Source organism: Heloderma suspectum, chromosome 4, assembly GCF_057233095.1.
Source record: "Heloderma suspectum isolate Gila_16-S chromosome 4, 16-S_ref, whole genome shotgun sequence".
NCBI classification, from domain to species: Eukaryota; Metazoa; Chordata; class Lepidosauria; order Squamata; family Helodermatidae; genus Heloderma; species Heloderma suspectum.
The window spans coordinates 248,080,227-248,103,385 of NC_139461.1; the positions used below are offsets into that span (position 1 = coordinate 248,080,227).

General features: G+C 45.9%; 1 protein-coding gene across 5 annotated transcripts in view; it reads left to right on the forward strand.

The window, feature by feature from the left end:
* Positions 1-245: 245 nt before the first annotated feature.
* The window catches only part of ATP2B4 (ATPase plasma membrane Ca2+ transporting 4), a 212,865-nt gene continuing 189,951 nt past the window's right edge, over positions 246-23,159 (forward strand). For 2 of the 5 annotated variants that reach the window (XM_084853179.1, XM_084853173.1), the window contains exon 1: positions 246-845. The gene's annotated coding sequence lies outside the window, so the exon portion shown is untranslated. Of the gene's footprint in view, positions 846-1,908; positions 14,466-15,216; positions 15,295-23,159 lie in introns of those variants that run through there. The other 3 variants (XM_084853174.1, XM_084853175.1, XM_084853177.1) reach the window with 3 other exon arrangements.

Genomic DNA, 23,159 nt, shown 5'->3' on the forward strand with positions numbered 1-23,159 from the left:
AAAGAAAAAAAGACTACCCCCTATCCTGTTCTCCCCCATTCCTCAGCAGCAAAGCAGCTGATCTGTTCAGGGTTTCTCTCCGCCTCTGCATGCCAAGGGTCACGCGAAAGCGGCGCCCCCCAGGGCACCGGATCTCGCTTTCTCCCCCTTAAAAACGCCGAGCCGGCAGGGCCAGGCCTGTGGAAGCGAAACCACCTTAAGAGCGTCCCTCCTCCTCTGGCGGGTGGGGGCGAGCCCGGCCGGGCCAGGCCGCGGCGTTGCCATGACGAGCCTTTTCTTGAGCTTTCGCTGCTCCGAGCAGGAGGGACTCCGCTCGCCGGAGGCTGGATTTAAACAGAGAGGCAGGGGAGGCGAGGAGGGGGAGCGCTCCGAGGGCCCGCGCCCCCTCCCCATTGCTGTAGATTAATTCCCTCTCGCCCCCTGGAGTTTGACGCAACCCGCAGCCTTGCACAGGACGAGCCATTCCCCCCCCCCCCCCCCGTCCTCGCTTGTTCCAAACTTCGGGAAGCTCGAGAGGGCGAGACCGGCAGGGTCCGGAATCAAGAGGCTCTCCAGGCTTCCCGCCCCGCGCCTCCGCTGTCTTCCTCCCCCCGCCCCCCATGGAAAGCCAGGGGCTTTTCCCAGCCTGTGGACTGGGCTCGTGGAGGCGGAGGGCTATCGGCAGGAGCAGCCGCAGCCTATGAATCGCCGGGGTCGCAGCCGTCGCTCCGCTCGCCCGCTCCCCGCACGCTCCTGCAGCCGCCTCCGCCGCAGCCAAGCCGCCGCCTCGGAGCGGCTGGCCGGGTTGTCCGCTCGTCTGGAAGCAACTCCGGCGCCTCTCCGCTCCCACTCCAGGGGCCGGGAAAGTAAGCCGGACATTGTCGTTCTTTATTGTTGCTCTTACCACTATCATTATTTTATCCCGAGGCCTGGAGGGGACGGGACGCCGCCGCACCCCTACACCCCCCCGCCCTTGGCTGAAGAAAGAGGCAGAGAACGGAAAAAACTGCTGCAAACATTATTTTCCATGCCTGCTGTTTGAGCTCGTTTGCAGAAGGCAAACTTAAGGGGGGGGGTGGAGAGGAAGGAGCAAGGATTTGGGTGGGGTTAATTTCATTTATGATATTTCTACACCACCCCACAGCCGAAGGTCTTCGGGCGTTATAGAAAGAGAATAAATGAAACTCCGCGAGTTCGGAGTCAATCGTTCTCTTTGCCTAAAGGCGATTTCTCTAACACCCACCGCCCTGTTTCTCTCTTAACTCGCCGGAGGGGGGAAAAGGGACCTTAGGAGCGCTTCAGAGTTTGTCCGGCCATAATTAACTGCGGTAAAATCTGGGAGTTCCTTGTCTTCAGTTAGATATTAAAATAAGGAGGCAAATAGGGGACATTTGTGTAGGAGACGGGGCGGAGGAGAAATCCGTTTAAGACTGTCCTCGGAGGCTTGTGTGTGGCTAGACCCTATGTTTGGAGTTGGGTGTCTGCTCGATGTTTTTGATGTTTACAACAGTAATCTGGTGGCTTGGTGGGATATATATATATAGATATATATATATATATATATACACACACCCATCCATCCATATGTATATATTCTAATTAAGATCGGAGAAGAAGCAGAATGTTGAATCTCTGTTTTCCAGCACATTTTCGTGATGTTGAAATCGGAACTTTTTATTTTTTATTTTTCTTTTTAAAAATGTTCCTGTTACTACGCCTCGTTGCATGCAGAAATGCTGGCGGGGAGTACGACCGTGTCGGATAGATTTATCTTCCTGAATCGCCGTTTCAAGTCTTCACCCCCAGTATTACAACACTCCTCTTGTGTTACCAAAGGTGGTTTGGGGCGGAATTCCTTAAGCAAAGAAGCGATCTCGCCAGTATGGAGACAACTTGGTTTAACGGATCGGGGGCGGGGGGAGGGTGTTGGAAAGGGAGGGGAGAAGTATATATCCGCTAGTATTCCTAGTAGTAAGACACGCGGTGCTAGGCGTGTGCATCCCGGAGTCTGCGGGCGCCGGCGCTTCAAGGACAGCGCCTTGTGCATCGGGGAGTGGGGGACCTGGTCCCGGTTTTGAGCCTGTTCTTCTCGCCCGAATAACTGCAAGAAAGACGAGAGGAAGGTGTGCGTGTGCAGAGTTGCATATGCTTGAGTAGTTAGTATGCGGTGTTAAGGCCTCCTGGGCTTTAGCACAGTAACCTGATTATTTACCGGTCGTGAGTACAATACTGGGTCTGTGTGTCACCGAGGACCGTTTAGTAGACGCGTAATTTGAAAAGGGGAGGCTCGATCGCGCCCTCCCTCTTTCGCGCCAGCGTCTTCTGCTTCGCGGTGACAAATGAACTGCTGGCTGCCAGACGGACAGATGCAGAAGAAAGCGGGGGGGGGGGGGGCCGGCGGCGGCTGCGGCGGGAGCTTGAAAGATGCCAGCTAATCCGTCGCTTCCAAGGGGCGCGGCGGCCGGAGAGAGTCAAGCCCCCTTCCTTTCTCCCCATAGAGGCCCTGTTCGTGGCCAGCCCTAGTGAGGAACAGAGGGAGCTCTCGAGTGTTTGGCAACATGTGTTGCAAAGCGAAGCGGGTGTGGAGGAATGCTCTGCCACTGCGGAGATCGGGGCGGCGGCGGAAGGAGACTCCCAGGCCTCGTCGCACGGCTTGGACAAGGGCGACGGGCTCGGATTCCGGACGGCTCCGGCGAGGCCCGATTTGCTCAAAAAGGGCTGCGCTGGCGGGCATGGGTGGGAGGGAGCAAGTTGGGGCGATGCCCGCAGAGCCCAAGCAGGTGAAGAAGGGAAAGGGGGGGGGGAAGTAGGAGAAAGGGCATGCTCGTATAACTTGTTCTGCTGCTAAGAGGCACTCATAAATTGAGTGGAATATCGCTTCCACACCCCTATCTACGCCTACATAGATCTAGATAGCTGGATGGGTTGGACCCACATGTAGTTATGCTTAGAAGAGACCCATTGAAATCAGTGGACTTACTAGTTATGACTAGCAGGTATCCCATTAATATCAATGGGTCTACTGTATGACTAAATTTGGATCCAACCCATATATATTTTCCCCGCTGCACACCTCCAAGATCACAGGAATTAATGCTACTTTTCTGTCTCCCCTCCCCATAAACCTTGTAATCACGCTATTGCAAATTCCACTTCTCCTTTTAGCATGAGTTGAAAGGGCTCAGGGGTGGTGAGAGGAGGAAGTGGTACCATAGCGTTTGCCACTTTTTAACTACGCGGATTATGAGAGTTAAGAAGTAAGCCAGCTGCGTTAAGGAATCTTGAATGCTAGCCCTAAAAGACGAGGGAGGTGGTATGTGAGGCAATAAAGGGTGAAGGGACATGGGGAATGCACATAAAAAGTAGTGCTTTACATTTCCCTGTGGCTTCTTGTTACATCCAGGGGTGTGGTAGAGTCAAAAGTCCTCCCCTGCTTCTTGATCTGGTGAGGGTTGCCTTCATCCTTGAACACACACACACACACACACACACACAGAATGCTCTTCTTTTGGGGGGCGGGGGCTTAGAGGCAGTAGTAATAGCCTTAAGTTACAATCTGAGATATGCTTCCCTCCAGACTAAATACTGAAGGCTGCAACCATATACACACTTACCTGGGAGTAAGTCCCATTGAACTCGGTGGGGCTTACTTCTGAGTAGAGAGGCATAGGGTTCTGCTTTCAAACACAGGTGTGTGTATGTGTGTGTGTGGGGGGTAATCTGGATGGTATTTTCCACACTCCACAAAAAACTCCTTTTCTCTCTCCCTCACCTTCCCCCACCTTATGCCTGACGTTAGGAACTACTCCTTTGGGTAGCAGTGCGGAACCCCTGCAGTCTGATGCTCTTGATAATCTGGGCTGCCAAATGGCTGTGTATTCATCTGTAGCAGACAGAAGCACCCCCTGTTCCCCTCCCTCTCCCCCAGCACCAAGGCAATCCTACCAGTCTCCTGACAGGTGGGAAAATAGCACAACCTCTTTTGTGGGGAAACTTCCATCTGTTAGTGAATTGCCGCTGGGGAAGGGACAGTGCTGCTAAAATTCCTTTCCTGCCTCCTGTTGCTGCCCTTCCCATTTTCTTTTTGTGTGTGTCTACCTGCCTCTGCAGTCATGGCATTCTCTGCTGCTGCCTTCCTTCCTTTCTCTCTTTCTCCCCCCCCCCCATTGATAGGTGGCCTCTGGATGTCTGTGGGTCTACAACCAGTGTTCTGGGTGTGTTGCATTTTAGTGGTGCCTTCCTTTAACAAATCCCAAAGAAGAGAGAGGAGCTCCACAACTTGATTTTGTTTGGAATCAGCAGTAAAAGGCCTGCACCTTTCCCATCTAAAGTGCTGCAACAGGAGTTCACACTGGTCTCTGTTTAGCCAGGTGTAAATGCAGGCTAAGTGTGAATTGCTGCTTCAAATGGTGCAGCACAGCCCTGCCTGATACCACTCCCTGCGCAGGGAGGATAGAAGGCTGAAAGCAGCAGCAGCAGTGTGTGTATACGTGCGTGCGTGTGCAATACATAAAGATATAAGGAGCTGTTTTTATGCAGTGTCAGTCCTATGATTGGAATTGTCAGCCCCGTGGGATCTTCCCCTGCTTGCTGAGATCTTTTAACTGGAGTTTCCAGAGACTGAACAAGGGGCCTCACACATGTGGAGTTCTGTGTCATGGAGCTACCGCCCCTCTCAAGGTGGAGCAATAGGCTTGTGGCAGAGCTGGGGTGGGGCAGGGTTGGAATACAGGCAGCTCTTGCAAGCCTGAGTTGGACTGTGCAAATCTAGGGTTAGAATAAAAGGGGATATGACAGGTCAGAACATTGGAATGAAAGTGCCGTGACAGCTGGGAGGGAGAGCCAAGAAAGGGCTGAGAAGCTGAGATTGTTGAATAGTCAGACTGTAGTACGTTGGCTGCTTTTAGGATTTGGCGGGATCTTGGAGTGCTGTTCTCCAATATGAAGATTTAGTTATGCCCTGGTGGAGTATGAATCAGGTTTGAATTGCAGCAGTAGGGTAATGCTGTCTGGTTTTCTTTACGGTGGGATTTTGATGTGCTTTAGTGACCTTGCTTCCCTGTTTGCAACAACCTGCCGGACCAAATGAGAATCCGCAACCTCCCCTTTCAGAAATTGCCAGGATGAATTGTATTCTTAGCCCCCATCATCCAAACACCTATGAATCTGAGAAAGAAATGATCTGTTGCTCTCTTATCAATCGGTGCATCCTGAGCATATCTGGATTGAATTCCCACATTGTGCAGAAGAGCTTCTAAATTTAATTAATAGTATTTCATTCATAGTGCAAAACCCCGGCAATGCTATGTTTATGGTTGGTTTGGGTTTTTTTTTAGAGATAAAGACGTGAAATAGTAATAGAGCTGAAGTGTTGTAGCTTGGATCTGAAGTACACCAGCAGAGTTATGGGTAATGGGACATTCACTTAAGTATATAAGATTGCTTGGAAGTCAGAACTCCCAAGTCCTCAGCAGAGCGAAGCACAGGAAAATAGCACGGGAAGCTCTGTTTTCTGGACTGTAGAATTGTGGTGAGCTGGCATTAACATTTTTGTTGCTGTCTCTGGTCATTTTCTCTCTATTCTACATACTTGAGCATCAAAATTCACCCAGGGTGTTTGCAGATGAGGCTGTTATCAGGCCATCACCCTGCCTCATTTATGGAATGTTGTCTTCCACTCATAGCCCTCCTGCATTCTCCTGCCACTCCTTCCATCTTTTTTTCTGACTAAAGAAAATCCGCTTCAGAAAAAGGCAGAATTGCTGTACAATGCCTTCTGATTGGTAGCTGTAGGAGCTGTCTGTCTGGAAGCACCCCCGATAGTCTGCAGTGGAGCATAATGTAGACCTCCACCTATTCTCTTTCCCATGAAGGTGTGTCGTCTCTCTCCAGAAGAGATTCCACTCTCTGTTCGAAGAGCTATGGGAATCGATCAAATCCCAGGTCCTCTGCTGTTTGTCCTTGAGGGAAATCTGACTTAAGCCATCAAGGAGTCAAGCAATGTATGTAGTCTGTGGACTCTACTCTCTTTGGCACAACAATAAACTTGGCTATGTATGCTGTGATTCCATCTATATATGAGACAAACTAAGAGCTGCCATTTGACACTTTAGAAAGCCACTCAATGAACTTTCAGGAGAAGCCTGTGTACTGCTGGGGCAGAACTGGATATTTTGCTGGTCACCATTTTCAGATGTCATGCAGTTAGTTACCTGACTGAGATAGTCTTAGGGCATCTGTCACCATGGCATCAATTTGTATATTTAGCAAAGAGGGGGAATAGTTAAAGTGCTGGCTCTGCCAGTGTTGTAGAAAGTGCCACACCCACTGGTGTTTTGTCGTTGATTTCTTTTACACAATCTGATCCTGCTTGTTGCATGAGGAGCAGGGACAGTCTAATCTGCCACTCTTTCCAATTTTCCTCACCAAAACGACTTGTATGAATGATGCAGAATGGAACAGGCACAGTTCTGGCAACTGACTTGGATGTAAGCCATATATTATCCTTATTCCCAGTCATTATCCCATTCCTCCTCCTTAATTATTGGGGCATTTTGTTTTTAAATTAGAGTGGGTTTCCACCTGTTTATAGGGACTCCTTGTGGATTTTTTTCCCCAAGTAAAAGTTAAAACGCACCACTCCATGAGCACATCTCAAGGTTGACCCTCCCCATCCCTTTTTGGGGCACAGTTTTCAAAACTGCATCAAATGTTATTTTTTTAATTACATTATATGTGTATGTAGTCTGTCCTCCAAGGAACTAGATTAGACCTTTAGTCTCGCGTCATCCTTGTGAGGTAGTTTAGGGTGGAAAATAATAACTTGCCTAAGGCTGCCTGATCATCCCAGCTGAGGGGGATCTGAACACAGGTTTCTATTTCCAAGCTCTGCACTCTAGCCTCTGTACCATATATGAGCGATATGTGTATATGGGTGCAGCTATACAAATTCAGTCATAATTTAGAAACAAATATTAAAAATTGCAGCTGGCATGAGAAGAAACCTTGTATGGCACAGGGGGAGTACCTGAAGATAAACTGTTGTATCCCTGTCCTGCTTATGGGCTTCACATGGGTATCTGGCTGGCCACTGTGCAAACAGAATGCTAGATTAGAGCCTTTGGTTTGAACCAGCATGGCTCTCCTTACGTTTTTAAGTACTGAGGCAGCACAGGAAAACATGAAATGTTTCAAAGACTACTAGCCTGTTCACATCATCTTTCAGAATGGATATGGAATTTTTGCTTATCCTGGTTACACAAGTGTTAACAAGCTTGGTGTCTTCCTTTCTTTCTTTTTCTGGCTTTGGGCGGGGTGGGGGGTGGGGACACACACCATTGTTCATTCAGCACTTCCAGACTTCTCCATCAAGTATTTAAAGGAGCTGGGCAGATGGGCTAACCGAAGTCGGAAGAGCATGATCGGACCACAAGGGCTAATAGGAGCTGTAAACTTGCTGTGGAGAGGCTCACTGTTCTACTTGCTATCTTGTCTTACCCAGTCGACTTGTGATGCTCATTAGTTCAAGGATTTATCTCTGTCACTGCACTTGGTCCTGTAATAAATTTTAGTGCTACTAAATACATCAGATGTTACTGTAATAAAATAGTTTTTTTTCCCGTGCCAGCTGTACTGGGTTGGAAGTTTTCAGACTTGTTGTTGTTGACAGACAGTCTTTTCAAAGCTTCCTTCCCAGTTTTCAAAATAGTTTACCATTCATGATATAACTTTTTTGCATGCAAAAGGCATATTAGTAATTCTTTTAAACACAAAGAGTATTTCTTCTTTCTGTTAAGATCAGGGGTAGAAACATTTCCAGTGCTTTTTTGTGTGTGGAAATCTTCCCATTTCATAAGTTCATTATTAACAATGAATGGGTGCCAATTGCAAATACAGTATTAGGCCAGCTTGTCAGGTTCAAAAGTTGTAGTTAATGTTTTCTGGTGATTATCCCTAGCAAGTATATGAGAGAATACAAATATGTCATTGAAATACATATATGTCTTGGTGTGAGGTGGAACCAAGAAGTGGTGACAGTGAAATTGAAGGTACCCCTAAAATCTCAGTGGAAGACAACTCTGTTGAAATATATGAGTGGTTTTATCATGCATTGTTCTTTAGGCTGCTAACATTTATTAGTGTGTCAACAGTTTTCAGGACCTTTGTTTTTCCCCTTAAATGTAAACAATGTAGGGGAAGAACATGCTATTGTCTTTAGATTTTTACAGGTATTCCAATAAAGCTTTCTACGTAATGTAACATTTAAAGCACACTTAATGTGATTTAATTTCCCCCCTCAAATATTTCGGGTATATTGGGAGCAAAAAATTAACATGGGGTATGTTTTTTTTTAAGGCCCAATCCTATGTGTACCTAGACAGAAAAAAGTTCTACACCTCCCAGCATGGCTGGCTGAGGAATGCTAGGGGTTGTAAGGACTTTTTGTCTGTCTAAGCATGCATAGGATTGGGCCCTTAGCTTTGTTATCTACTAAATACAATGTTAACCATGTTAAATTAGATCACTCTCTAGGCTGGGATGCAGAAACTGAGGGCCGGGGGCCAAATCTGGCCTGCTGGCATTCTCAGTCTGTCCCTCCAGAGTTTTCCAGATAGCCGTGACCCCTTTCCCCTGGCCTCTGATCCTTTGGTGGCTTCCCAGCTTTTGTGCAGTTTTTCCCCCATTCTAAAGGTTGAAATGCCTCTCCTAAGGCTTAGCTACTGGCAGTAAGAGCTTTAAGCTAAAACAAAAACTGCTGGTATTTTTGGTGTTTGGGCCCTGCCTCTTTTGCCTTCATCCCTGCTCACCACTGGAATGTGGCCCCCAGGGCTTCCCTGAAATGGCATAGATCGCTAGAACATTTTCCAGTGCAAGCTGACATTTTCACATACCCTCTGTGAACCATCCCACCCCTTGCCCTGAAAGGACAAGACTATTGTATTGACACCATGGGGTGGGGTGCGAGAGAAGGCTGAACTCTGGCTTAGCCCCGTTTCTGTTGAGTTCTCTGTCTATTTCAGAAGTACCCTGAGAGCTACAACTGCATATACTTCCTAGGGACCTTCTCTCTTTAACACATGCTCCTGGCAGTGTTGGAGCTTGTTATATTTGAGTCAGCCTTTTACAAAGGCCATCGCATCAGGCTGGTTTTGGTATACCATCCCAGTATACTGCATTTGTATAGATGCATGCAACGTCCATGGGTTTTACACATTTTGACAATGGCTATGAAATGATTATCCTATCAGGACACATTACCCCTATTCAGGGGAATAGTGAGGTACTGCAATCATCAGGGAGGGGCAGAACCGTGTTTGCTCATTGTGCAGCATGGTGTGAGGGACATGGGAAGCTGCCTTATACTGAGTCAGAGCATTGGTTCATCTAGGCCAGTACTGTTGACACTGATTGTCAGCAGCTCTCCAGGGTTTTAGGCAGGATTCTTTCCTAGCCCTACCAGGAGATGCCGGGGATTGAACCTGGGGCCTTCTGCATGCAAAGCATGTGCTCTACCCACTGAGTTGTGGTCCTTCCCGTGGTTGCTTCTGGATTGTAAATGTTGATGGGGCTAGCCCATTTTAACAAGGGTTCCTCATCTCTGCCCCAAAGCTGGTTTTCTCACTGCCTCTTTCTGAAGCAAAAAAGACGTAAGCTGCTTCCAGATGGGTGGATAGTGCTAATAAATAAATGTTCTTGTGCTTTAAGCTACAAGAGGAATTGCAATTGACTTTCTACATTATCGGGGCTGGTACACTTTTTCTGTATATCCATACATCATGGGTATGATGTCGCTGCTGTAAGCAGGGAAGGTCCAATTTATCTGAGTAGCTATTTGATGAAAAATAAAACCCAAGCAATCCTGTAAAAAAAATTAAAAAATCATTTATGTAACACCAAGTGCTTGTTCATTTAAGCATGATTGACCATCGCTACCCATGAAATGTAAAAAAACAAAATGTTTAAAATTTGCTGTAGACCAGAAGTGTAGATCAGATGTGTTGAATTAGTAAAAAAAAAACACACAACCCAACTTGTTAAAATAGCAATAGGGTTTTTCATTTAAATTAGCATTAAAGTGTTTTACCTTTCTTATAAACAGCATTTCTGTATTTGTAAAAAAAAAAAAAGGTTGGAAGTATAGATGAAAAGTTTTAAATCAGAAAAAAAAAAACATTTTTCTGCAATGGTGGTGAATGGAAACATTTTTTTAAAAAAACAATAGTGCTATAGCACTATAATGTTGTCATAGTCTTTCATTTAAGCAGAATATCACTAATACTTTATTTTTAAAAATACAACTGGAAAAGCATTTAGTGCTAATTAAAAGAACATTAAAAAAATAAAAATAACGGGGTTATAAGCATTGGTTATTTAACCACCTGCCTGGCCACCATTGGCAATGGGGGGATTTGAAGCAGGCAAGTGAGTGGGGCTGGCAAAGGAGGATTGAAGCGCTCCTTCACCATCTCCCTTAGCTTCTGTTCTGGCCGCGGACGACATGAAGCCCCTCCTTCTGCAACCAATCAGATGGCCGAAGCGACACATCCAGCATAGAAGCAGCCTGGCTTCTATGCTGGACATGCAAGAGGCAAAGCCCCTTTCTCTATGTCTAGCACAGAAATTGAGCGGGCTGATGGAGGAAGCAGGCACTGCTCCATGCCTCCTCTGCCAGCATACTGTGTTACTCGCCTACCACTTCTTTTTTTTCCAAACAAGCCTGTTCTTAAGAGGGACTCCTCCTGCAAGTAAAAAGCAGACAAGGATGATGATGATGATTTGGCAGGTTAGTAACTTTAGATCAGAACTCGTGTTATTTTTTGGGAGGAGCAACTGTGGCTGGAGAGGAACTTGCCCATGATCACCTGGTGCAGACTTCTCCAGCCTGGCGCCATTGGCCATGCTGGCTCAGAATTATGGGAGTTGCGGTCACAACACATCTGGAGGGGACCAGATCCCACAAAGCAGGCGGGTTGAGGTAGATCATCCAGGTTCAAAGCCAACACTTCAGCCAGAGGCTTGTATCGGCTCACAGTATATTACCAAAAGTACCCAGCACCCTAATTCTACACATTTTAAACTATGGTGGGCCAAACAAGATTAATATCAGGACTACAGTATGTGGGGAAAGATGTGTGGGTGTGTAACCCTTTCCCCTGTGCCCATGCTCCTGATTAAAATCGCCCCACTTCCTGAAGCTTCTATCCGCCAAAATCTAGGCACAACATCCCTGCAATGCTGAGCTAACGTCATAGTTTATGTGATGCTAGCCCAGGAGAGGATATGTCCCTCCTGGGACATCCCTGCCCAGGCACTAGGTATAGCTCATCCCAAAAATAGTAGTATGGGTGTGTAATATTGCAGCACTACTAAAGTCAAAAGGATTAAGCTTTTTTCTTTCAATCTGATTGTGGTGGTAGCGGGGTGATACCTAGAACAGTCTGCTATAGCTACAGTAACATTGTGTTTTCATGAAGTGGGGCAAATTTGCACTGCTGTGTCCTGAAGAAACCGCAGCTCCATTTTAAAACAATCAGTTATTGGGAGCATGAAGCTGCATTGATGTAGATGGTGTTGTGGCCCCATTCCTTTAAGATCGTCAGTTTGTGACTGGGTGCATTCTTCATCCCAGCCCGGTTCTATGATGCTGCATCTGCTGATGAAGGCTGTGGGAGATGCAGAAGTACCTCTGTTTCTCCCCTGTGGTTCTAACTAGGACTGTGCACCGCTTCGATCCGAAGCCTGGATAATGAGTTAAAGCAAGCTGCTTTGGATGTGCCTCTGCATGATATGAGGCAGAGCAGAATAACAACAAGGCACCCCAAAGCGAAGTGGCTTGTATACGAAGCACCTCTTCTGACTCTGTGATTCATTCTGAGCAACCCAGACAGCCCAGCGCTAAAAGTATCAAGTTGAGAAAGTTCAGCAAGGGGTTGAAGAGGGGGGAGGGGGAGGAGCAGGGAGGGGGAAGGGAGGGAGCTTTGGTGAATGGAAACTCTAGTTGCCAAATCAGGGCTGAAAGTAACCCAGCAATCTCCACTCAGTGACAGTGGTGGAGGAGGGGGGAAGACTGAATAACTGGAGAAAAATGGCTGCATTTCAGAGACAGAGACCATTCTGGTGGTGTTACTTAGGGATGTGAGAACCCACCCCCGTCTGGGTTCTCCGGACGCTCCCTCCCCAGCCCCTGCTCGCTTGCCTGTCTCTTCTGCGATTGCCGTGTTTTTAAAAAACACGGCAACTGGAAGTCTGTGTGTGTGTGTGTGTGTAGACTTGCATGCAAAAGGCACCATGGATCTTGAATATATGGGCGATTCACAGCACTTTTTGCATGTAAGTCTATGTGCAAACATAGAGTTATACACAAAAAGTGCTGTGAATCTCCCGGGCAGGAGGGGGCGCGGTGCATGCCCCTGCGCTTGCCAGCTGTCTCCTCCTCGCAACCAGGAGACGGCTAGTGGCGGGGGTTGTACGCCACACCTCCTCCTCCTCTTACCTGGTCAGCTGACAGCCGACCAGCAGCATGGCACATGCCCCTGCCACTCGCTACCTGTCTCCTCCTCACGGGATGGCTAGCAGTCCCCAGTGGTGCGGGGCTGAGAGGTATAGTTCTTTGCTTTGAGAGTTTTTGTGGAAAAAATCAAATTTCGGCTGCACCTAAAACTACTGGGCCAAACTGTCTGAAATTTGGCAGGTGGGAGCTCCTCCTTGTCAACAGAGAGGCCCCAAGTTTCGTGTATTTATCGTGAAAACTGAAAAAGTTATGGCTGTTTGTGTTTTCCCATGCAAGTCAATGGGAAATCACCCAAACTGAGTGATCTGGATATCTGAATCTCACTTCGGATTTGGAACCAAGTCAAAGCAGAGAGGGTCTGAATCGGTCTGAGTCAACATGGGTCTGATTCAGAGGGTCTGAAGCAGCATCCAAAGTGAAGCAGGGGTCCGTGACAGCCCACTTCTAACAGCAGTTTCAAAGCTGTGGTGGGGGGCAAAAGCACAGAAAGGATTAAACACCCCTCTCTTGTGCCACTGCTCTTGATTAAATTCAGAGCCCCACGTGATTGTGTCAAAGTAAAACAGGAGCCATCAGGAGATCCAGTGTTGGCTTGTCTCTCATGTAACACATAGTTTGACTCTTAGTGTTCTGAGATTTTTTCCTTTCAGCATGTCTTGGCAAAGTTTGCCAGCTGATGACGCTGCTTGCTGAGATGTTCCAGCTTCCATCCATCACTTGTCTGATTGGTTATGATGGAACCTTAATGGATGATGCATCCCTGGAGCATTACAGTAATGCCTTATTGTTGCACTCTTTCTATATGTCTGACGGTGCAACTGAAACGCTGCTGGCTCTGGGGTGGGTTTTGGGACTTCCTTGGCAGCGTAGGAAAAGAGATTCTGTAGCGTGAAGGAAGAAGCAACATTGCAGCCCAGCTTCATATGGTTGGATCGAAACTCGCCCATCTGTGAATTAAAGGGCTCCTTCTGCTATTGGAGGGAGCCAGGCAGCAGAGGCATCCCACCAGAGGAAAGGGGATGGGTTAGCAATTCTGTCTGATTCCTTCTTCCCCCAGCACTGCTTCCCTGTTCTGGAAGATCCACCAATCCTCCAGAGTAGCTTTACAGGTGGTGGGCTGCAGGGGAGGAGGAGGAATTGGTGGAAATTACCACCCCATCATCTTCTTCTGGCTTGTGTGGAACTGTGCTAAGCACAAGTCTGGCTCCAACCCACTTTATTTATTTATTTATTTATTTATTCATTTCATTTCTATACTGCCCAATAGCCGAAGCTCTATTTAACGATCATTTCAAAGTGAATTGGTGCTCAGTCGTTATTATTTAAATATAATGATTGAGCACCAGTTTTTCTCCTCCTTTTCTCCTCAACAAAAAATGCTAACAATCTCCATGGGTGGAGTTTGCAAAGCAGCTCTTAACCACTGATGTTCCATAGGCTTAATGGCAACCGAGATTGAAGTCGTTGGTGTCTTTTTGCCATTTGTAATGGGACATTGTGGGAATTGGCCAAATGCTACTTGCCATATTACCCTGGCAGACAGGAAAGTATAAAATGTCTGTCTTTTCTCTCACGTGCACACACACCAGAGTCAATGGCATCTAACAAGTGCTTTGCTCTCTTTTGTAAGCAGAATGCGGGTGAGGAAAACCCCTTAACAAGGTGGTCTGTTTGGGCAATTGTAGGAGAAGGGCTGGAAGAAGGAAAGGTTTGTATTATATCTCAAGTCATAAGTATGCTTCACAGTGGTCTTTGATGCATTGCCACCTGCTTTGGATACTTCCTGTGTAACATTCCCCCCACCCCACCCCCAGAAATACCTGTGAAAAATATTATGATTGCAACATCAGTGTGGATCTTGCATTCCAACTCAATGTTTTTGCTCACAGGTAGTTTGTCTTTGGACGAAAAAACAGTATGCCTGGACTGGCCTTCCTGTTCATTCCTTTCCAGGAACTGATCATGGATGTCACAGGTGAATGTTCAGATTGTAGAGTGTTGATTCTTGGAGAAATGGAGACCTACACAACTTGATGAAAGCTTTCAGTATCTGTGCTGTCAGCAGAGTAGAGGAGATTGTGTATAGGAATGGTGATAGATATGATGAGATGGCGGTCTTGAGATGTAATGACAAGTGGTTGGAGGCAATAGCTCTATGGAGCTGAGCACTTCAGAAGAAAGACTTTTAAGGATAGGAGAAATTAATGGAGTGGCTGACATCCCATATCCATTAAATATTCTTTCCCTGATGATGGCTAAGAATTGATACTCCATATGAAGGCAGAGGGCATATGTGGGATAATCTGCACCCTTAATAGTTTCATCCTTAATACTGCTTAATAATTAAAGAGTTGTTCAGACCCCTAAAGCAGGAGATTATATTTCCTCCCTCTACAGCAAACTTAAAAAGAGTAACTGTTGTGAAGCTGGACTGCTAAGTCTATCATCCCTATAACATCTCTGGCCAGATCTTTTTTGTTACCTCTCTGAACATCCACAGGTGATATACTAATCAGGTATAGATGCTGTGTTCCAGCTGGTCATGGGAGCTGACTTCTCCTCCATCCCCTGCCAAGGTTTTCCAAGGCTGAGCTAATAAAACATCTGACTTTGATGGTATTTTAATTAGCTGCTTTTGGCTTTAATGTCAAAGGATAACAAAGTTTCCATAGGCTTATAACCCTTCCCTGTTGTTGTTTTTCCTTTTCTTTCTCCTGTTTCTGCAGCAAATTGGTGCTTGGAGAAAAGAGAGGCAGAAGCAACACAGTCTGGCCACTCATTATGTGGAATGTGAAGAAAAGAAGGTTCTGTATGATGGCAGATTAAATATTAATAATATTGATTCAGCCTGAGGATGCCATGGTCCTTTGCTGACACAAACCACGTAACTTGGTAGTGGGCATCTGTATTTTATGGTCCCCATTTTACAAGCAGGCTAACAAAGACAAGAAAGGCGGTGCTAGTTGCTCAAGCTAACCTGGCAGGTCAGTGGGTGAAGCAGAGGTGACATCATTGACCTTGGCAAATAGAAGGAACCAGAAGAATGACCTTGTGGGAATACTTCCATTCCCCAAATTCTGTTTAATTATTGAGATGAATTGGGCAGGCCTTATGCTTTATCTTTGTAGTCTTTTCTCCATTATTGGATTGGGAATTGTACTGATTCTGTGGAGGATGGGAATTGCAAGCCTGTTATACTTGGTCGCTTCAAGGTTAAGAAGCACAAAGCACTGCTGGTGTTCAGCAGACATTAAATCAGTGTCAGAACCAACAATGCACTCTGCTTTCCTCTTAAACAAAAGAGTCATCCCTGATCTTTCAGGTTAGACACTAGGGCAGCCTTGTCTGGTGAATTGTGGTTAAATATCACCTCCAGGTGAATAGGTAGGGAATATTTTGTGAAGTAGAATGGAATCTTGTGCCTAGTGCAACATTACTGCGCCTCTCTCTTGTCATTTAGTATGGACCTATTTTTATTATGGCCTCATGTGCCACAAATGACTGACATAGGTATGTGCTGGGAGGCAGGCTAGTGCAAATGTTGGTTGGCTACTAAACTTTGTGGACTTGACTGTGAAATTGTTCTAGGGAGATCTCTTTGTTTTATTAAAGCAATTCTATTCTACCTTTCATATATTTTACTTAAGTATTCATATCTCTGGTTTTCCCCAGGCATATAGTTTCTGCAAAGTGGCTTACAGTACAACCAAATAAATATAAATACATTTTAAAACAATATCATACACAAACAGTATAAAATCAGTTTAAAATATAAATAACTTATGAAATACATTAAGTTTAAATCAGCAGCATTAAAAACATCCCAATCCAGATGAGCAATAACAGTTTTAAAATGTCAGATCAGCGTAAGTAATTAAAAGTAGATTGGAATAAAAATTTATGTAAGGCCTGTTTTAAAAGCAGCTAAAGAGGGGTCTGAAAGCACATCCCATGGGAGGGAGTTCCACAGAGATGGAGACCCCACTGAAAAGGCCTTGATGTTTCTGCACACCACTCTAATTGATCTCAATGGCAGGTCTCTGAACTGGGCCTCTGTCTGATCTTCAGACCTGGTGAGGTTCATACGGGAGCCATCAGTTTCTGAAATGAAAACATCCAAGGCAGCTACCATCAAAATGTAAAAAAAATAAAATTTAAAACAGAATGTAAAACACAGACGGAAGAGAAGATAAAATCAAAGGGAACAAGATGGGGAAAAGCATGTAAATGGAAGAATATAAGTGTTAGCACAGTGCCCTGAGCAAAAAGATGATTGATGGGGCAGTTGGATTGGTCATTTGGAAGCAATGATGTGGGAGATCTGTGTTTCAATCTTTAATATCTTAGTCCCTGTGTTATGCCCTACTCATGTGAAGGGGTCTCCATGAGTACAAGGAGCTGTGGAGCTCCACCACTCGCCTTGCCCCAATGTTCGTATGTTGAGCATGGATGTCTGCAAAATGAAGCCTATGTGAGTGAGCAACATTTGTTGTTGTTGTTGTTGTTGTTGCTGTTGGCTGCATTCCCTTGGTGGAAATCTGTCGGGGGCTGCATGTTGGCAGTGGTTTGGACCAGAACCCTTCTTTCAAGATCATCACTACCTACTCCCATTTCTTCCTCTCAAGAGAAAGAATGGATGTGTGTGTGTGTGTGTGTGTGTGTGTATTTACATTTTCACCTCTCATCCATCCATCCATCCATCCATTACACAGCTGGCAGCAGGGAAAATAGCTGAGCAGTGGGAAGAAACAGGGCTGCAGTCTAGCTCCTGCTGCTTGACAGTTCCCTGTCAACTAGCTGAGCAGGGTGGGGGAGGTTTAACCCTTCCCACCCCTGTGATCCTGATGAAGATAGCCCTTCTGTTCTGCAATTAAGCTTCTTCCTAAGGTTAATAACAGTGGGTGGGGGCAACAGTGATCTTAATCAGGATCGTGACAGAGAGATAAACCTCCCCTCTGTGATCACCCCATATTCTGGGAAACAGCCTGAACAGTGGGGAAAAGGATACTGGACTGCAGACGAACCCCCACCCCCGTTCCCCTGCTGCTCAGCTGGACCCTGTGGATTAACCTCCTCTTCCCCACTGCTCAGCTGTTCCCTGTTGATTAGCTGATCAGTGGAGGCAGGGCCAGTAGAACAGCCCCACAGCCTGCCCTTAACATGAATAACTCATGAATGGGCTTCTCCCACCCCCTTTATTTAAAAGCAGCCACACAGGCCAACAAATTGTATTGAAGCTGTGGAGCCATGGCAGGGGAGGGAGGGGGAGAGAGGGAGATCTTTTTTCTTGTACCATTTCTACCAGTGCCTTTTACCAGCTTCGGCTGGTAGCCCAGCTATGCCCCTATCTGGACAGGGATAATGTGGCTTCAGTAGTTTATGGTCTGGTAACCTCCAAGTTAGATTACTATAATGCACTCTATGTGGGCCTGCCTTTGAAGACTGTTCAGAAGCTGCATTGCATGCAAAATGCAGCAGCCAGATTAATAACAGGGACCAGAAGGCCTGAGCATATGACACACCAATTCTGGCCCTCTTGTATTGGCTGCTTGTATGTTTCCGAGCCCGATTCGAGGTGCTGCTCTTAACCTATAAAGCCTTACATGGCTTGGGACCACAATACCTGACGGAGCACCTCTCCTGATCTGAACCTACCCAGAACTATGATCAACATCAGAGGCCTTCCTCTGAGTGCCTCCTCTGAGGGATACTCAGAAGGTGGCATCAAGGGAGAGGGCCTTCTCAGTGGTCCTCCCCTCCTGATTATGGGATACTTGGAAGGTGTCATCAAGGGATAAGGCCTTCTCGGTGGTCCTCCCCTCCCAATTATAGAATGTTCTTCCTACTGAGGTCTGCCTGACACCAACACTGTCATCTTTTTGGTGCCAGGTTAAGTCTGTCCTCTACTCCCAGGGATACGATGGGGCATTTATGTCAGTTGTTTCTGTCAGGCCCAGTATCTTATTGCAAATGTTTTAGCTGTTTAAATTGTTTTACATTTTGTATGTTAGAGATTTCTATTACGTTTTTATTACCTTGTATTGTGATGTATATTATTTGTGAACCGCTCAGAGAGCTTTGGCTGCTGGGTGGTATAAAATGAAATACATTGTTGTTGTTAATTCCCTGATTGAAATTGACTCCTCCACTGAAGCGGCTGTTGGCCCAACTTGAGTGGAGGATGTCAAATAAAATTTTGTTGTTTATTCGGACAGTCGCTTCCGACTCTTTGTGACTTCATGGACCAGCCCACGCCAGAGCTTCCTGTCGGCCGTCGCCACCCCCAGCTCCCCCAAGGTCGAGTCCGTCACCTCCAGAATATCATCCATCCACCTTGCCCTTGGTCAGCCCCTCTTCCTTTTGCCTTCCACTTTCCCTAGCATCAGCATCTTCTCCAGGGTGTGCTGTCTTCTCATGATGTGGCCAAAGTACTTCAGTTTTGCCTTTAATATCATTCCCTCAAGTCAGCAGTCTGGCTTTATTTCCTGGAGTATGGACTGGTTTGATCTTCTTGCAGTCCAAGGCACTCTCAGAATTTTCCTCCAGCACCACAGTTCAAAAGCATCTATCTTCCTTCGCTCAGCCTTCCTTATGGTCCAGCTCTCGCAACCATAGGTTACTACGGGGAATACCATTGCTTGAACTATGCGGACCTTTGTTGTCAGTGTGATGTCTCTGCTCTTCACTATTTTATCAAGTTTTGTCATTGCTCTCCTCCCAAGAAGTAAACGTCTTCTGATTTCCTGGCTGCAGTCAGCGTCTGCAGTAATCTTTGCGCCTAGAAAGACAAAGTCTATCACTGCCTCCATGTTTTCTCCCTCTATTTGCCAGTTATCAATCAAGCTGGTTGCCATAATCTTGGTTTTTTTGAGGTTTAACTGCAACCCAGCTTTTGCACTTTCTTCTTTCACCTTCGTCATGAAGTTCCTCAACTCCTCCTCGCTTTCAGACATCAAAGTGGTATCATCTGCATATCTGAGATTGTTAATGTTCCTTCCAGTGATTTTAACTCTAGCCTTGGCTTCATCAAGCCCAACACGTCGCATGATGTGTTCTGCATACAGGTCGAATAGGTAGGGTGAGAGTATACAACCCTGCCGTACTCCTTTCCGTGTCTTAAACCAGTCCGTTGTTCCGTGGTGTGTTCTTACCATTGCTACTTGGTCGTTATACAGATTCCTCAGGAGGCAGACAAGATGACTTGGTATCCCCATCCCGCCAAGACCTTACCACAATTTGTTATGATCCACACAGTCAAAGGCTTTAGAATAGTCAATAAAACAGAAATAGATGTTTTTCTGAAACTCCCTGGCTTTCTCCATTATCCAGCGGATATTGGCAATTTGGTCTCTAGTTCCTCTGCCTTTTCTAAACCCAGCTTGTATATCTGACAAGTCTCATTCCATGAATTGCTGGAGTCTACCTTGCAAGATCTTGAGCGTTACCTTACTGGCATGCGAAATAAGTGCCACTGTTCGATAGTTTGAACATTCTTTGGTGCTTTCCTTCTTTGGTATGGGGATATAGGTTGATTTTTTCCAATCTGTTGGCCATTCTTGTGTTTTCCAAATTTGCTGGCATATGGCATGCATCACCTTGACAGCATCATCTTGCAAGATTTTAAACAGTTCAGCTGGATACCGTCATCTCCTGCTGGCTTGTTATTAGCAATGCTTCTTAAGGCCCATTCAACCTCACTCTTCAGGATGTCTGGCTCTAGCTCACTGACCACACCGTCAAATCTATCCCCGATATTATTATCCTTCCTATACAGATCTTCTGTATATTCTTGCCACCTTTTCTTGATCTCTTCTGCTTCTGTTAGGTCCTTGCCATCTTTGTTTTTGATCATACCCATTTTTGCCTGGAATTTACCTCCGATGTTTCTAATTTTCTGGAAGAGGTCTCTTGTCCTTCTTAGTCTATTATCCTCTTCCGCTTCCACACATTGCTTGTTTAAAAATAATTCCTTATCTCTTCTGGCTACCCTCTGGAATTTTGCATGTAATTGGGCATATCTCCCCCTATCACTGTTGCCTTTTGCTTTCCTTCTTTCTTGGGCTGCTTCCAGTGTCTCAGCAGACAGCCATCTTGCCTTCTTGGTTTTCTTTTTCTTTGGGACGTTTTTTGTTGCCGCCTCCTGAGCAATGTTGCGAACTTCTGTCCATAGTTCTTCCGGGACCCTATCTACTAAATCTAGTCCCTTAAATCTGTTCTTCACCTCCACTGCATATTCATGAGGAATATTAGTGAGCTCATATCTAACTGATCTGTGGGTCTTCCCTATTCTCTTTAGTCTGATTCTAAATTGTGCAATAAGAAGTTCGTGATCTGAACTACAATCAGCTCCAGGTCTTGTTTTTACCGACTGCATAGATGTCCGCCACCTTTGGCTACAAAGGATGTAGTCAATCTGATTTTGGTGTCGACCGTCTGGTGAAGTCCATGTATAAAGTCATCTCTTAGGTTGTTGGAAAAGAGTGTTTGTTATGCATAGTGAGTTGTCTTGACAAAATTCTATCAGCCTATGTCCTGCTTCATTTTGTTCTCCCAGACCATGCTTGCCTGTAATTCCAGGTGTTGTTTGACTACCCACCTTAGCATTCCAGTCTCCTGTAATGAAAATAACATCTTTTTTTTTGGCGTACTACCCAGTAGGTGCTGCAGATCCTCATAGAACTGATCTACTTCTGCTTCTTCAGCATCTGTGGTTGGGGCGTATATTTGGATCACTGTGATGTTAAATGGCTTACCCTGAATTCAAATTGAGATCATTCTGTCATCTTTTGGATTGTATCCAAGCACTGCTTTAGCCACTTTATTATTCATTATGAAGGCTACTCCTCTTGTCCACAGTAGTAGATCTGGTGGTCATTTGATGTGAAGTGGCCCATTCCAGTCCATTTCAGTTCACTGACACCCAAAATGTCTATATTTAATCTTGACGTCTCCCCAGTAACCACATCCAATTTGCCCTGGCTCATAGATCTTACATTCCAGGTTCCTATGGTGTGTTGATCTTTAGAACATTGGATTTGTCATTCACCACCAGCACCATCGGCTACTAGCCATCCTTTCGGCTTTGAGCTAGCTGTGTCATCACATCTGGGGCTAGTTGAACTTATCCTCTGTTCCTCCCCAGTAGCATTTTGACCATCTTCTGACCTGGGAGTCCCATCTTCCGATGGTATACCGACATATCTCTGGTTGTACTGATCCATTTAGTTTTCATGGCAAGAATACTGGGGTGGGTTGCCATTTCCTTCCCCAGGGATCGTATTTAGTCTGACCTCTCTGCCATGACCTTCCCGTCTTGGGTGTCCCTTCACGGTTTAGCTCATGACGTCATTGAGGTGTTCAAGCTCCAGCACCACGACAAGGTAACGATCTCCTTTGCTGAAGGTCAAATAAAATAGAAGTGTCTTTTTTCATCTCTTGGAGCAAATAGAAGCTTGGAGAGAATGATTTTAATCAGGACATTGGTGCAGAGGGAAAGAGTTAACCCTCCTTTCTCCAGTACTGTAGTCCCAATGCAAATGTGGTGGTGACTGGGGTGTGTGTGTCACAGATTATTACCACTTTTTTTTTAAGCTATTCTTGTTGGCAGATCTGTTTTGTCCCTTATATAGGAAGACGGGAGGGTACTGACTGCAGATGTAACACCCTTATTTAGTCTGAGTATGCCTTAAAGAATGAGGGCATACTCTGCCAAGAGTCCTCTCGCTGCTTAAATGTGGTCGTTAAAGTTTGTGGATCCATCCCAGGATCTGTTCAAAGTCTTGTTGTCCTAGTGCTGGTGTTAGTTGCAACACTGAGTTATTGCAGCATGCTGAGCTGAGTCCCTTATCTTGGATCCCCACCCCAGCCACCACTGGCTCCATCTCGCCCTTTGGCTGTGTATATTGAGATTATGAATTCTTCCAAGCAAGGCCTGCTTTTCAGCTGGTGTATGCATAGTGCAATATAACAAGCCATTAATGAGAAATTATGTATTTTGCAGCTGTGTACACTACCACACTGGGTTTGACAAATTGCTGCACTTCAGAATGGAGGCAAAGCTGTATTTGTGCTGAGAATTAATCCCTGCTATTGTGAGGAATAATAGTAGTGATGAATTAAGCATTCTCTTCCAGACTTGCAGTTGGCCACACATGCTTATCTGGAGCAAGGAGCTGTTCTTTTGGGGCTTACTAGGCCACCTCTCATGCTGTCCATACATAGGAGCGTTGTGGATAGGTGAGCTGGTAGAATTTGTTAGCGGGGTGCAGGAGGTGTGTTTTGTTCTTGATTGCAAGGGTGTTTTAGAGATTGGGACTCAATGTTTTGCCATTATATTGATGTGTGGCCTACCCCCATGGTTCGATTACATGTTGCTGGGGACTATGTTTGAGTGAAGCCTACCTGTTCATGACTGGTTGGGACATGCAAGAAGTGGTTTCACCTAAACTAGGGATGGGGGATGTGTAGCCCTCCAGATTCTCTTAGACTGCAACTCCCATCAGGCCTCATCATTGGCCATGCTGGCTGGGCCCAAGGGGAGTTGAAGTCCAACAACATGTGGAGGGCCACACATTCCCCACCCTGGCCTAAACTATGAAAGTCCTTGACCTGGTTAGCACGTAACAACAACTCAGATTACAGATTGAGTATGGGCTATTGTTGAATTGTG